The 14,832-nt window shown below is 38.0% G+C and overlaps 1 protein-coding gene across 5 annotated transcripts in view; it reads left to right on the top strand.

The window, feature by feature from the left end:
• ZFHX4 (zinc finger homeobox 4) overlaps positions 1-14,832 on the top strand; it is a 181,630-nt gene that overhangs the window by 7,287 nt on the left and 159,511 nt on the right. Inside the window, exon 1 of one of the 5 annotated variants that reach the window (XM_065585783.1) lies at positions 266-403. The exons of the other annotated variants lie outside the window; for them this stretch is intronic. The gene's annotated coding sequence lies outside the window, so the exon portion shown is untranslated. Of the gene's footprint in view, positions 1-265; positions 404-14,832 lie in introns of those variants that run through there. 5 annotated transcript variants of the gene reach the window in all.

The raw sequence follows: 14,832 nt of genomic DNA on the forward strand, positions 1-14,832 counted from the left end.
CGTTTTCTGACAGTTGCATTTCCTCTTCTCCATTTCGCTCTCCCTGTTTTTTTTTTTTAAACCCTGTTCCATTTTTAATCAAGGATCATGTAGTTGGCAAAAGGAGAGAGGGAGAGAAACAGGAAGAAAGAGAGAGGGCTGTTGTTGTTTTGTTTGTTTTTTAATTGTGTTCCCCTGGATTTTCAGTGGCTTGATCCCTAGGAGCGGTGGTGGAGTGGTTAAGGATCATATGTAGTATTATATTTTTAGTTTGGTGGTGGATGGATGGAAGAGATAGTGAGCAGCCTTTGCAGCCCTGCCTGTTGTTGGTTAGATTGAGGCAGAGACTTGGCTGCGATTGGGACACGACTGTGACATGGGCATCGATCGCTTCCATTGAGAGCAATGCAAAAACACAGCCTGGGTATGTAACACTCTCAGTGCCATCAACACTTGTTTTACTTTATATTTACTGGCAAAACTGACAGAACAAGCCGAGTGCTTTTCTTTTAAAGAAGGAATACAAACAATTGGATGGGAAGGTGCTCAAAGAAGATTGTTAAAATAAACTGCAGGGGGGGAAGCCTAAATCATTATTATTCCACTTTCTGTTCAACTAACTGTATTTAAGGAGTTTCTTTCTCTTCTGGTCTGGGGGATCCTACTAAGCGGAATGAAATAATAATAATAATAATTAATAATGAAAAAACACCCCCAAACAATCAGCCTTGAGGGAATATCTGATAGTTTTCAAGGTTTGCGGTTTCAATCGGCAGGAAGGCATACAAAAATAAAAGATGGCTAGCCAGCTGTTTTAACCTTTTGCACCTGGCTTCAGTGCTGGGCTCATCAGGATTATTCAGTTATTCGTGCTATCTGTGCTTGAATATTTATAGTATACGATCTAGAGATCCACACACTGCACTGTAGCATCTATTTATCCTCTGGTCATTGGCTTTTGGACTTCTTCAACATAAACATGTATTCAATAGTTTTCATTTTTATTATAATGAACATATAGGGTCAATGAAATATAGGGGGAAAGTCGTAAATCTGCAAAAGTGAAACCTACCCAAGGAACAAAGAAAGGTCAGGTAAACCATCTGTGTAAGTCACAGTAGTAGTACCTGCTATTGGTTTATGCAGGGATACTGGCTTATTATTCTCTAAAATGAAACTTATCAGTTAGACCAAGTTAAAACTAAAGGAAACCTTTGCAGATAACATATGGCATGACGTGCATCTTTCAGAATAAGGGCAGATTTTTGTTCTTTGATTTTTTTATTAGTTTGGGTTTATTTTTAAAAGATGCTGTACCAGCAAAGAACATATAAAGGGGGATGAGAAAATCACTGTTTAATATTGCAGAATTTACTGCTTCCATTCTGACCATGAGCCTAAATTTACACAATGAAATTTGATTATCTCTAATAACAATATTAGATCCTGCACTGGATGGATGAGAATTGAGGTGGTTTTGTTGATTGCAAGGGTTTAATGTTGCATTTCAGAATCTGATGTGGTTTAGCCTCCCTTCCATTAACTGGAAAACCCCTGAGGTTTTACAATTATTTCTTAAAGATAATACATTTAAGATTGCATTGGTAGGCTGAAGAAAAGTCATAAAGGCAAGAAGGGAAGCCCTTAATAACTCTTGAGATTCAGACATGTTCAGCAGTTAGATTGGCTCTGACTTCACAAGGGTCGACAATGTGTCATTTCCATGAAGCCAAATTGCCCTCTGCCTATATGATATTAATGTGCAAATCAATATTTCAGGGATTAAATTTCCCTTCTTCATTTTTTATGGTTTCTACCTCAATAAGTCTCAAGTCTATTAGAAGAGGCTGGATGATTTAAAATCTTTCACTGCAGAATGACTTGTCGTAGCCTTGTTTCACAGACCGTTTTTGGATTTTCGTTATAAAAGACCAAAGGCATTCCAAAGAAGTTGATAGTCAATGTAGGGACATGCTCAGTATTGTAAAGCCCTTGTTCGATTAAGAGCTAAAAAGGTATTGAAAATATAATATATATGTTTATATAATATATATACAGTCTATTGCTTTAAAAATATTATGCTAATCACCTATTGATTTATTTCAAAATCAATTGAAGCTCCTTTCTTATTAGTGATTTGTTCAGCATTCTTCAGCTTTGTTGTTAATTTTCTTAAACATCATGCATGAATTAATCTGCTGTGAGAATGTGTTTGGGGTTTTGGTTTAAGAATATTTAAAAACAGACATTTTTGCCTTTTTAATCTAAGTGTGTGGACAGTCTAGTATAGTTAAAAGAACCAGGGCTGTTTTTTCTGTATTTAGGGTTCAGCATTGTTTTAATGAAGCAAAGGGGCCTTTTACAAATATTTTATGATTTCTCAAATAGATGTTTATCAGCAACATTTATTAAGAATGTCCTTTTGAATATTCACGATCAGTTAAAAATTAAAATGGAGATATCTGATCTGAAAGGAAACAATACTTGACAGAAAATTTTGGTCAAAATATGAGGTTGTGACTTTATCACATAATCTTGGGAAGGCCTACTGTCTATCATTTGGTGTTGTTTTATAGTCTTAGACCATCTGGACAAGTTCCGCACAGCTGCATGAATTTCATATGTGATAGAACATTTTTTCCATTCAGTGTGAAATGTTCCTTCCTAAAAACGTACACCAGACTCGCTTAATTTAGTCTGCTAAAAGAAATGCACATGAAAAAGGACAAAAGGCTCTTTAATCTCTGCAAGCTGTTTGTTTTTCTTCAGATTCCTGTCTATTTGAGTTTGAAAAGTCATGTTTATTGAGGAGATGATTCTGAGGTGTGACATTAAAATAATATATGATTTTTGTGCTAGTTTCTGTTCTCCTAGTTAATTTGCACAACTACTTTTTATGCCTGTCAAAACAGAGAGTTAATCTATTCTTATTTACAATTAATCTCAATAAAATTAATCTTAACTATGCCTTAGTCAGTGGCTTAAAATATCTAATTATATTCAATTAACTGCTGTCATAGTAATTAACATTGCTTAATTGCCTCTGCATATATTTATGTAAAGCTCATTAGTTACTGCTTGCTCTTTTTTTCCTTTGCTCACTTCCATTTTTGTTGCTGTCAGAGCACTGACATCAAACCCTCTCTAGGTTTTGACAATTCTGATCTTTAAGGATCTGACTATGCCAGTGAGGACAAATGATTTTGTAACATTTTATTTGGGTAAATATTAATGTTTTCATATGCAAAGAGATACTAGTGCTGGGCTTTAAAGTACCTCCAATCCCCCCCTCTCCCTCCACCCCACCCCAGCTCAGACAAAAATATTTTCTAGCCTTGTTGATAGAAATATGAGAAGCCAGGTTAAGCTTTGTGTTTATAAATGAAGAGCCTTTCTGCATCTGCCTTGGGGCTGTACCCACAAGGCAGAGCTTTCCTGCTCCAAAATCATTCAAAGGGTTAAAGACTTGGCCAGGGTTCAAACTGAAAAGCGCCCAGGGAAAGTGCATGTGAATATGTACAAGTTTCATGTAATTAGTGCTTAATTATATTAACATATGCAAATTGTCAATTTAGGAGCTTGTTGAGCTGGCAAAGATCAGCCAGGCACAATTGCTGTATTGTTCTGAAACAATAATGGATCTCAAGTTGGATTGTGGAAACACATAACTAGCTATCTAATTTAACTCATACCATGGTGAAATTTCATTAGTCTCCATGGAGACTGGTTTAATTGTGCTGACTAATGTTCTGGGCTGCAGAATGTCCTAAAAAGAAAGCGTTGTTTGCCTAATCCACCTTACAATGACACTTGTTTGTACATGTTTCCCTTGTGTGAGAATTTGCATATGCAAATAAATAGTTTCTCTGCATCATTTGTCATGGCTGTTCATTACCCATGAAGAGGACATTGTTACTAGGCTGTTACTGAGTCTCCCAAGACAGGATAGTGTCAACCAGTCCAGCCACATTCTTTCATAATTTGTTTCTGATTAATAGACCAGAGTGAGGCTCATTCTATTCAGGCCTCTGCAAAGGGAAGGTCAGTTCTGTCACTGAAAAGAGTTTCCGCAGCAACTGAAGTTTTTCTCTCCCTCCCCTGCCCCCTTTTTTCTTTAGCTAACATAATCATATTTAAAATAATGTATTCTTGCTCTAAGGAATACCTCCACTAATAATCTCTAGTTTCCTAAAGCAAAAGAGAGGAAAATAAAGGAGATTCTGGTATTGGAATATTAATCCTGTTTTTGACAGAAAGGTAAACTGATATAATTGCTTTTCAGTCGAAGGAATGGGGGTTTATACAAGTGTGAAAGCATCGGAAAAGGATTAGCATTTTTTTGCATAATGAAAAGCTCTGTTGAATAGGGCACTGAATGGTTGACTGAATGACTAAGATGAAAGGAAGATGAAAATGCAGGCTCCTCTTTCTTTATGCCTATGCTCAGCTCTCCCTAAAGTTATGTTTGTCCAAGACTTTAGAAAACAAGCAGAAGCTCAGATTTCAGCAACTTTATAAGATGCCCTGAGTTTCCATCATCATGTGAAGTAATATGTATGATAATAGTGCAGCTAGAGGATGATAAACACAGGTTTGTATGTAGAAGAGTTCCAGGAACATGACAGGCTAACCAAATATTGACTATTGGGTATCAAGGATTCTCAGTACTTTGCCTGGGGGGAGGGGGTGGGAGGTGGGGAGTTATTCTAAAAGTTTCCAATGGAAATTATGCATCAGTACAGAATAATAATCTAATCAAGTTTGTTATTCATGCAAGCAGCATTTAGTTAATACCTCTTTTAATTAATTAACTATTTATCTTTGGAAAAAGTTATGAATTCTGACTTGGTTAAGTGGTCTATAAGCCTTTATGGGGAAAAATACTCTCCTATTCAGTACTTAACATGGACACATCTAATTTAAATAGAAATTAGTATATGCACATAATGAACAGTATTTTGGCACAATTGTATCAATATATTTTAACTTTTTAATACACTTACAGTAGGTTCCCATATCACTAAAGGCCTGACCCTACTCTCATCAAAGTTACAAGATTAAAGTCAATGCGGATTTTAAGAGAGTAGAATCAGGCCTTATGTTAGGGCTGTAACTGGTTAGCTGTTGACAATGTGATCGGTGCTAATAGTTATATTCTCTCAACAATAATTAGTGCAGTTAAAATACCTTAAGGGTTGAGAGATTTTTGAAAGTGGGAATTGGTTCTTTTTGTACATATGTAAATCGATTGCAGTGTAGATGATTATTTATATATATGTATTTAAATAATTATTAATTTAGTGGCACTATAGAAAAGTGTTGGTAGACTCTACCATATATTATCTTTGTTTGTTTGCTCTTGTTAGTTTGCAGAACTTGCAGTTGTACATGCTTGCCAGTTCAATGCTGTACTTGACTGGATAATATTTAAACAGCTAGATTCACATTTAAGAATTCAGAAGTAAAAGTGAATGAATGAAGTAAGGTTGCCAATTCAGTATGGAATTATTTGCAGCCAGAAGCGTTTGATCTTAATTAGATCACAAAGATTCCTTACTTTTTAGATGAAGTTGAAGAAATTCTATATGGTTTTGGAAACTTTTATTGCTAACTTTATGAAATTCCTTAAAACCTCTGGTAAATGAAGAAGAAATCTACATAAAGGATGTTCTTTCAAATTGAGATGGGTTTATTGATGTATTTCCTTAAGAAAAATGTGTTAATTTAAAAAATAAATTCATTTGTATTTTAAAATATTGTTAACCAAGCACCATGTGTTGTAACTGGCAATTTTCCAGCCACTGTAGAATTGGATAACACATGGATTAATGGTAACTTATGTGATGTCTGCTTTCTTACTGAATGGGTAGAAACCCAGAGTATTTCAGATACTTTCTAAAATCCAGAAATCTCAGTAAGATGCAAAGTAGCATATGTTTATGTGAACAGATGGATAGGTGTGAGAAATTAAGACAGACACTTATTTCTTGGTAACTGTTCTAGGTTCATCATTGGTAAAACAATATTTGTTGTGGTATTCATATTTGTTGATAAGATTCAGAATCAATCCTACAGTCCTTATTCAGGCAAAACTCCTCCCTTCTTTTGCTCGAGTAAAGTCGTCAGGATTTGGTGTTTAACATGGGTGTTCTGTAGTTCCTTCTTTGTTTAATAGTTACACTTCAATGCGGCTATGCCAGGACTCTTATTTATAATTCCTGTTTTTCCAAGGTTCACAATGTGGCTAGAAAAGTTTGCACTAGGCTGGAATTTCAAATGCAAGGTCCTGTCTATGACAGACTTTTTCTTTTTAAACAATATTTTTTAAGGAATGGTTTAACCAAGTTTTATGAGTGAAATAAAAGCAGACCGTGTTAAGACACTCTTTTATATGTTCACATTACTCAAAGCCACCTTTGAGTTTAAAAAATGACATTTAGAAAGTGATTTGTCTATAATATAGTTTATTTGCTTTTGGTAATTTTGAGAACAATTTTAAACCCACCTAGAAACCGGGATTATTTTGCAAACAGATTTAGCGCATGTTTGTGGCTGTCAAACTGACCTGATAGGCTGTACCAGCTCCTAAGTAGGTGTTCTAGTCTTTTAGGTCAATAGTTCACCAACTAAAGACTATATATACAAGGTAGACCATGGGATCTCTGAAAACACACATTTACCACATAGACTGTAGTGGGTCTGCAGTGCAAGTAATGCACATACTATGCTATGTAAGACACACATCTAAGGATGTATTTAAATAGGCAAATGCTCTGCCTTTAAAACAAAGAAAGACTTACAAAGTGTCTGTATTGACTGAAGCCTAACTCATCTTAAATAGACAAAAATCAAGTGTCTGATTCTCCTTCCTTACACCAATGTAAATCAGGAATAATTCAACTGAAGTCAGTGGAATTACATTGGTGTAAAACACTGGTGTGCAAATGGTGTAAACGAGAGGCGAATCAGGCCCATAATCTCCAGTCAAAAATACTCATGTTAAATCCTGTATAAAAGATGTCTTTTTGTAAAGAAGTTTTAGTAGAACATTTTCTGTATCTGAAGAAGCAAAACATAAGGTGACATGCTCTAGGTGAGGTTTTATGGAGGGGTTGGTGGTGGCTGATTCTTCTCTGCAACCAGGTAATAGCAGAGTTGTGAGTCTGGAAGCAAAGGTTGTTGAAGGCCTGCTCCTCCCAATTTGACACTGAGGCTTCCTCATAGAGCATCTCCCCTAATCTGAGGTCACCTGTCACTAGCAGCTCCCCACAATATGACATTTTGGTGAAATAAATGGGGTTACTCTAGATTTACAACATTTGTTTACAGATCAGAATCTTCTTCAGTTTAAGAAAACAAGAGCACACTTCCTCCTGCCTCCCACTTGGAGAGAAAAGCTTCCATAGTGTGAGATAGCAAAGGCCCCAAAGCAACTTTCCCAAGGAGACAAGAAGGCTCCTCAAGCTTCCCAAGTTTTATACAAAGGTCTCCACACAGAGCAAAGTTCCCTGTGTGAGGTGCCATAGCCAAACCACTACAAAGTGAAGTTTCTCCCTATTTCAAGCACATTGGTCCTTACTCTTGCTTTCAGATGCTAAGGGTCCCCATGAAAAGCAGCTCTTTATAGAGTACCACCCTCATGTTCTTCACCCTTCTCCTCACCCTCTGAGTAATGGGAAAATGTTTGTTTGTTTAATAGGAAGTGGAATATAGATTTTGTTCTCAATTTGTAAGATTGAGGGTATAAATAAGAAAATGCTTTAGCATTTATAAAATAAAGTTAATGACTGACATTTATATAGCAAATGTCACCCCCAAATCCCTGAAACTATTATAAACTGTTTACAAGAAACCACTTCCTCCATCATTGGGACGCAGCCGTCTCTAGGGTGGAAAGTGTCACACAGTACACAAACAGCAGCCCACAACTATGCCACACAATGACTTGGGAAAGAAAGTTAAGAATGCTTTATCCCACAAAAACAACTAGGTCATTGTAGTTAGATAAAATGTAATTTTCCAACTGGTAATCAGTGCATCAGGGCAAACATTCCAGCTCTGGTGGAAAGTGTCTCTGGATATTTGATAGTCACAGGTGGTCAGGGCCTTGGATTTATATCTCTTCTGAAAGAGGGATCCTCCAGCATTACAGTAGCTTCTAGTTTGGAATTAGGGCCTGATCCAAAGCCCAGTGAAGTCAGTGTGAGTAGAGACTCACAGTGACTTCTATGGGCTTTTGGATTGGGCCCTGAGAGGGAGAAATGCCATTTACGGAATCATCAACAGCACTATGTTTTCTTTGGAAGTCTCCATGCCGATTGGGCTCAGCTGGGGTTAGCTTATGAGATCACAGCCCAAGGTGGTATGGTTGCAACCTCTCTTGAATAGGTGGAAGAGCACCAAGATAAAAAGGAGTCTAAATGTCATTTTATAAATAGCTGTGACTGAGAGCATAACAATGGCTTGGCTATTATAGAGTAGATTGAATCTCATTGGAGGTGACACATCCAAAATAAAGGACAAGAAATTAAAAATTGTGGGTTTAATTGCTTGTTGAAACCCTGTCCCCTAAACAAACAGTTGTTCCTATGTATAACAGCATGGGTCTGGTATATGTGGGCGTTATTGTTATATGTGCTGTAATACCTATGTCCTAGCTGAAATGGCATGAGTTAATGATAATGTGTTCAGAGTGGAGTTTTTGGGCTCAAACTCTGAATTTACTGTCTTATGTCCATTTGTTTCACAACCTAAGGGTTATTTAAAAATAGTTTTCTAAGGATGTTTGAATTTATCTAAACAAATTTAATAGCAGGAATTTGTAAATATTTCTTATTTTACTTCTCGCCATACAAACACAGTGTGTTAGTTCTCAGTATTGTAGTTACTTGACAGGATATTAACAATTGGAAAAATATATTAGAAACCTTTTAGGTTTGTTTAAATATATGTAATTTAAACAAATGCAGAACTGTTTAATGGTTTGTCTGGGAATTATTTAGACTGACCTGTGTAATAATATTTTTATTAGCTGTAATTTGTTTTCTAGGGAGAAAAGGGTGTTTTTAAAGTTGTGTGTTAACATGCAGGCTTGGCATTGAAATGGGACAGTCCCTGAATATGCATTTCTAAGAAGGTGGGACAACAGTTACCTAAAAGGTGAAGACTTGAGAAAAAATGGGGAGAGTCATTTCTTTCCTGAAATGAAGCAGGATGCAGATTAGGAACCATTAAGATTTGCCAGGAGTTGCTGGTCATAGAAGCCTGTTTAAGTGCTCACTGTCAACAAGGAAATCATGGGCAGCACTTAAAGTGGCTCACCTCTGATTTATTCATAAACCTCACACGAGCACTTGGCTTTGTTCTTGCGCTGGTAAGGGGGAACTGATGCCAATAAGAACAGGAATAAAGAGCTTCTTGCATGGTCCAAAAGTGAATAGCACTTTACCTCAAAGCATGACCTCCATTCCCAAGATCTGTTGTGTTACAGTTGACTCCGTCTAGATGTGTGTGTATTCTCAGATGAATTGCTAGAAGAGGTTACGACCAAATATATACTTTGTAAACCCTGTAGCTGTAACGAGAACTATGTAACTGGAACTTAGATTCTAACTTAAGAGGAAGATTGCAGTATTAATACTGAATTGAAAGATTTCCTCTTCAAACAGAGTTTAGTATTAGTGTTGTTACTGAAAGTCAGAAAACTGATTCAAGTGAAAAATCTTATTTGTACACCACTATACTCTTTAAAAGATTCATTTGAAAATGCATGTTGATGGTACAGAAAAATATGTGACGTAGTTTTGAGACAAATAAATTGGCTTACTTATTTATTAGTCATGTTTGATTGCTGTTGGTTTATTTATGTCTCTCTAAAAATGGCAAGTAGTGCTAGCAGTCCACCATGGGGGAAGGGACCTTTTGAAGACGGTCAACTGGCATGTTTGCACTAGGGCAGAGGTTGAGTACAGTTTCTTAAATCCCCAGAGAAACATTTAGTTAATGCTAGCCTTTTTCTGATCCTGTCTGAGTCTGGTTTGCTTTTTGCTTTTAATGAAGTTTATGTGTTGTTACTTTAGGGTTCAGATGTTTTTAAAATTTACTTGCATTTTCATAACAAATTAAACAAAAGGAGTCATATTGGAAGATAGTGATGAGAGCTAATGATATGTCTTTAGATAAAGCAGTCCTCGTGTGCAATCTGATCACAGCCATCAGCTCATTTGTCATGGCTGAAGTGAAAATGTCAGGACCAATGAGTGTATGAGTGCTGAAGGGGGCGAAAGGGCTTTTGGAGACACTTTTGTGCTGGGAGTGGGCCATAGCTTAGATTCAGCTCTAGGGAAATACTGGGATTAGCCAACTCTGTGCACAAATCCCTAGCATAACAGAATTAGTTGGGAAAATGAGGTTTGTTAGGAAAAAAAATCTACAGAATTGCTCTAGGCTGCAGCCCAATAACTATGCAAAACAGTGAGGCTTTTTATTAAAATAATTTTAGTGATATGAATTTACACATTCCAGCACAAGCCATAATTGGTAGGCAACGTTACAACAAAGCCTATTTTAATGTATTTTACATACGTATATGTGTCTAATTTTATACAGTTATCATAGTATTAAAATAAATGTGATCTTAAAAATCTGAACTAAAGGTTTTTCAAAACTGACAGGGAAATCAGACTTTTTTTAACATTCAGTAAAAATTATAGAAGAAGATACAGTAGAACTAAATGTAGCTCATTAAAATACCAGCCAATGCTGATGAAATCTTATAGAAGATAGGGTTAGAAGGGACCACAAGGATCACCTAGTCTAACTCCCTGCCAAGATGTAGGATTGTTGCATTGTTTAGTTCAGACAAAAAATAAGATGCTCAAACTCCTCACAGTAGCATTTCCTCACTCTGAAAGTTTAATTCACACCACAGATAATTGGCATACTGGATCAGAACCGAGGTCTGTTAGTATCCTGTCTCTGACAGTGGCCAGTGCCAGATGCTTCAGAGGAAGGTGCAAGAAACCCCAGTAGTCGGATGTGAGATAATTTGCTGAACATACCAGGTCTCATCCTGGCCTCTGATAGATAGAGATTGGCTTAAGCCTTGAAGAGATGAGGTTTGGGGCTGGGAATGGACAATAGGGGATGGACCTCTTGATGAATACCTGTTCTGTTCATTCCCTCTGGGGCACCTGGCATTGGACACTGTCAGAAGACAGAATACTGGGCTAGATGGACCTTTGGTCTGACCAACTATGGCCGTTCTTATGTAATATCCCTTTCAAAATTTTTGTTAACATTAGTATGGTAACTCTGGATATTCTTGTTATCCAATGTCCAATTCCTTTTTGACTGTTGTTCAGTTCTTGGTCTCAGTGATGTCCTGTGGCTATGAGTCCCACATATCCAGCATTGTATAAAAAAGAATTTCCTTCTATCAGTTTTGAATTTGACATCTTTTAATTTAATGGTCTGTCCCCCGGTTCTTATATTACTACAATCCCTTTTTCCATACTGGGACCTCCTCCCTTTTAACATATGGGAAAGACAAGGGAAAGCCTTCTGTCACCTGTTTACAACCCCCAGGTTGAGAACACCTTAACAGAAATGAGGCTTTCACTTGCCAGGCCCATCCAGCTGATGCCAAGATAGGGAGGTGGCTCAGATGGTCATGTCCCTGCATCTTTCTGGGCTGGTAGGAGCCAGCCATCTTCCTTTTATCTCTGAATTGGCTAGTGGGCAGAGTAAGCTCAGGAATTGTTTGAGTGTTAGGTGTGTTCAAACACCAGTCCTCCTGGCTTGTTTCTGGGTGCCGCAGGCAAAGCATGGAGGTGTCTAACCTGAAGAGAGTATTTGCCCCTTCTCCTAGCATTTCACCAATCTTGGAATAGCAGTTGTGAGGCATTGGTTGTGTCTTCACTTCAGGGGACTCAGGATTCTTGCTGATTTGCACAGGGTTGAGAGAAATTTTTTCCTCATAGCATGGTGGTGCTGGTGCTGGGAGGTTTTCATTTTCCTCTCATATATTTAGCTGGTGCCAAAAGTAAAGGCTAGATGTTAGTGATATACTGCTACTGAACTTGGTCGTGGTTGCCATCAGATCACCCTATCACCGGTGGGCGAATACTTTTCACAAAGTCAAACTTTTCAGTCAATATCTGACCTATCATTCCTCGTCCTCAAAGGAAACCTGCACAACACCTTCAAAAGACGAGCTTGTGAACTTAAATTCATAGCTCTGCTAGATGCTAAAAAATCATAGTGTCAACAGAGACACTGGTTTTATGGCTCATTACAACAATTTTACTCCTGGGGGAATTCTGAATCACTGCAGAATTCATATGCCACGCAGATTTTTTTTCCTCAGCAGAAAATCCATTCTGCCAAGAAGTGCTGCAGTTACACCTTTCACCCAGCAGGGGCCACTGTGGCACCAGAACAGAGAGCAGCTGCTCCCAGGCGGGAGTAGCAAGCTACAGATAGGGAAGAGAAGAGGCTGGGTTCCTCACAGCACCCTGCCCATGGGGCCAGGTCAGGAGGCATGGGATATGTGGGGGACAGACAACATGGGGCTGCTGGGGGAGGGTCACAGTCTGGGGTTCAGAAGGGCTAGTGGGGGGGGACAGACTGGGGTAAGGGCTGAATGAGAGTGGGGGTAAAAGGACACATGGGGACAAGACGGACGGGCTGAGTGGGGGTGCAGGGACATGGGGAAGAGGGTGCAGGGACACATGGGTATGGCGTATGGGGGGCACAGGGACACATTGGACAGGAGCAGATGGGCCCAACTGAATGAGAGAGGCTAGGGGTCAGCCAGGATCTGTATGAGACCCCCTAACAAACCTCCTCCCCCAAAGAAACAAACTGTTCCATACTTTTCCCACCCACACCCAACAACCCTCCAAGTTCATACCCAGGCTCTTTCCCAGCAATTACTTCCCTCTCCCTCAGCTCCTCCATTACCCCAAGCTCCCACAACCTTTTGCATTGCTTCTGAGGGAAATACGTGTCTGTATTGTAGTTTACATTAATTATTACTTAAAGTTCTGGATTAATATGCCTAGTAAGGAATCTATTTGTCGGAAGCATTTCTTGAATCTTTTTTGTTGTCTGTATTGTTGCAGACATAATTGCTGACAGGTATTTTGAAATAAATTACCAAAATAATTGAAACTGGTGTGATTATATTGAATTATTTTGACAAATAAAATATGCAGAATTTAGCAAAATTTTAAAATATTGTGCATAGGATTTTTAATTTTTTGACACAGAATTCCCCTAGGAATAAACAATTTGTAACCTACCAACCCTCCTTTGTCCTATGACTGCAGAGGTGTTAATTGCCCACTTCATTTTAAGTGGTTTCTTGTAACGTGTTAAAGCTTAACAATCATCCCTCCTTGTATTTAGCTGTGATACTCTGGTTTACCTTTTCCAAAACCTGAAGAGCTTTGTGAAGCTTGAAAACTTATCTCTTTCACCAACGGAAGTTGGTCCAATAAGAGACACTCACCTTGTCTCCATTGTATCATGGTTGAGTTTGAGGCCTTGGCAGCAGGGCTGTGATGTGGTGGAGAGAGGCTTCGGCATTTAGTGTATTTGGAGTTATTAGTAATTATGTATTTCACAATTTGTTAAGCATATTCCACTGGGAGGGAAAGTGGGTGATCTGATTCTTAATCCAATTCCCCCCCAAATCCATGAGTTTAGGAGCAGGCAGGGCTAAAACACATGCTGACTGCAGGGGGTGGAGAGAAATGGGTGTGCAGAAGAGCCTTAGGCTCTGGCTCAGATACCAGGTAATTGTCTCGCGTTAACCCAGTCTTCTTTGGAGTGGGTTTGCAGCTAGCACATGAAACTCCCCTTTGTGGTCACGGGCTTCAGGCCTTCACAGAGATATGAACGTGGCCCCAGGGACTAAAGATACCAGGTAACCTTGAGATTGTTGTAGAAATTTGTAATAAAGTTGCAGCCACTGGCCTTTAAACCCCAAACACTTCTCTGCTTGTTTACGGGTGTCACTGTGAGTGGCAGCAGCAAAGTAATTTATTTGATCTAACTAGTACTTATCTTTGTTAGAAGTTGTCTACAGATTTCTTCCATTTCATGTACAGTGAATTGTCCTCTTTCAGATAATGTACTTGTACAACCTTTTTTTGTTTAATTCTATTGATTTACAGTGTTAAAGTGAAATATCTGATACCTGTTTCCTGCCCTTCAAGTATATATAGTCAAAGAGGGCTGATTAGGTTCTCCCCTCCCCCCACGAGCCCGTTAGCTATTTTAAATGTATAATTATCATTGCATGTAATTTGATAGCTGCACTAATTGCTGCCAACCATTGTCTGTTTGCACTTAATGCTGAAACCTGATCAACATCCTGCTTTGGTTGATGTTTAGTGGTAAACTTTAATTAACTCTTATTGCATTGAAGAAGAGCTCAGTCTCAGTGCTAACTAATCATTTACCTTCATTATGTCCTGACAGCTCCACTTGTTCCTGGTACTAATAGATACACCAATCAGTAAATAAACCTGCAAACCTTCATTCATGCCTTGAAGTTGTTCCACATTGATATTTTGTTGCTTAAAGTATAAGATAACTGGGTAAAGATAATTATTTCAGTTAGTTTTGTATCTCTGGTTTTCCAGACACCAATCTCAAATTGCCTTTTTCATGCCAGACAATTTCATTTTAATAGTAACTGTAGATTTAAGATAACATTATTCCTTCAACATGGTTCCTATAGACATGCATCTTTTGAATCAATACAATTAAGCTTGTCTCCTGTTGGAATTCTTGTAATTATTTTTCCTGAAATACTTTTCCTGTAATGATATTGAAGTTAAAGTA

Source organism: Chrysemys picta, chromosome 2, assembly GCF_011386835.1.
Source record: "Chrysemys picta bellii isolate R12L10 chromosome 2, ASM1138683v2, whole genome shotgun sequence".
Taxonomy (NCBI): Eukaryota; Metazoa; Chordata; order Testudines; family Emydidae; genus Chrysemys; species Chrysemys picta.